Consider the following 1,722-nt stretch of genomic DNA (forward strand, 5'->3'; position numbering starts at 1 on the left):
GGACTTAGGTCGGCAGAGGAGGCAGAGGGAGGAGAGAGGGAAGAGGAGAAACTCCGTCACACTCACAAAAATGAACCAAAAACAAATAAATAAACAAGTTCAAATGTTTTTAAATATTGGATATGGGATGTTATTGGTTATGGCCATATTCTTATGATTTTATGATTATTGAAATGTATACAGTTCTCTTTGATATGGGTGTTTCCATAGATCTAGTCTCTTTATTATGGTCTCTGTGGGCTCAGAACAGTCTCATAATAGACCCATGCACACAGAAGGATTCACACTTGTATTTCATGATCCACACTTGTGTTTTTCAATGCACACACAAATGTGTTCCGTTTCATATCCATGTAAATAAAATCCAAATACAGAAAAAAGTTTTAAATGTGTATTTTTGATCCACACATTTGTTTTCCGTTTAAAACCTCTGAACCTGCAAACACAAACCGCTTTCTGTGCACGGATCGCTGTGCATTCGTGTGTGGGTCTTTTGAGACTCCCCTGACGGTCAGCCGATTCGTACTTGTAATTTTTTCTATCTATAGCCAAACAGATGTCTCCTCAATTCTAAGCCAATCACATGAGCGCGCTGTTGGGGCAGAATCTCTGCTCCGCGCCGTTCCTATACGAGCGGGTTCTCAAAAAAAGGAAAAATTCAAAGCAGCCAGGATAAGGGTTAAACAATAATCTGCTTTAATGGTGCAAACATACAAATACATCACCGAATCACGAAGCACTCTGCAGAGTAGTCCGGGCTCAAGTTCTACCACCGTGTGAGACACGTCTCAGGAACGGCAAGTCAAAAACAAGAGCGCCGATTTCAAAATAATCACATAGTTCAGTTTAGGTGATTACACAGAGTTCATCTTCTGGACGGCGGAGACAGTGAGTGTTGCAGGTTTCTCACGTTGGTCTGTTTGCCTTTGCTGGCGGTGATCCCAGGTTATGTTAATTCAGGTTTGTTGATTCCATGTTGCTTCTGTGCGTGTGTGTGTGTGTGTGTGTGTTTCTGGCCTATGTCTGGCCCTTAGGCATATCCCCCAATCAATGATTTGGAAGTCTAGTGACAGGAGGACTCTTTGACAGTGACCACATTATCTGCTCCGCCGCTAACATGCATCTTCGAACACCACACAAACATTCTTGTTTTTTTGTTTTTTTTTGATTGCATGTCACATCTTAACAAGAGACGTCTTAATTTGTGTCTTATCGTTAGATGGCTTCCCTAGGCAAGCTGTCCCTTTCACCCCATAAGTCAGCTACTATGAATGAATACTATTTTAGTTTTGAGTAAGCTCCAAGATATGGTATTTTTTGGCCTCTATTCTCATTTACTGCTGGTGGAGTGAACGCCAAGTCGCTCGAGGCCTGCTAGGGAGTGGTGTAGTGTCGAGGTCTGTTATAATTACGATTATATCTCTTCAAGACTTTATAACTGACGCTGTTACTATTCGTGAAACATGTTTTATCGTTAGTTGTTTCCCCTGGGGATGCGTGAAGGTGGACTAGTTGATAATTAAGCAGTAGGAACCCTGGGGGCCTTCTCCTTGGGTATCTGGCTAGCAGAAAGTACTCAAGCAGACAGATCCACATCAGGTTAACACACAGGTCTCGGTATATAAAGGGTGACATTAAAATGGAATATACCAGGGATTGGAACGTCCTGCCATAACACGTTACTTTTTAATTATCTTCAAATAAGCATATATTTATATACTT

At 41.5% G+C, this 1,722-nt stretch overlaps 1 protein-coding gene across 1 annotated transcript in view; it reads right to left on the reverse strand.

Moving 5' to 3' along the window:
- The window catches only part of LOC104966417 (canalicular multispecific organic anion transporter 2-like), a gene marked incomplete at its 5' end in the record, with an annotated part of 6,299 nt that overhangs the window by 435 nt on the left and 4,142 nt on the right, over positions 1-1,722 (reverse strand). The window lies entirely within an intron of this gene.

The sequence above is a fragment of the Notothenia coriiceps genome, unplaced genomic scaffold, assembly GCF_000735185.1.
Source record: "Notothenia coriiceps isolate Sejong01 unplaced genomic scaffold, NC01 NC01_scaffold00037246, whole genome shotgun sequence".
Classification (NCBI taxonomy): domain Eukaryota; kingdom Metazoa; phylum Chordata; class Actinopteri; order Perciformes; family Nototheniidae; genus Notothenia; species Notothenia coriiceps.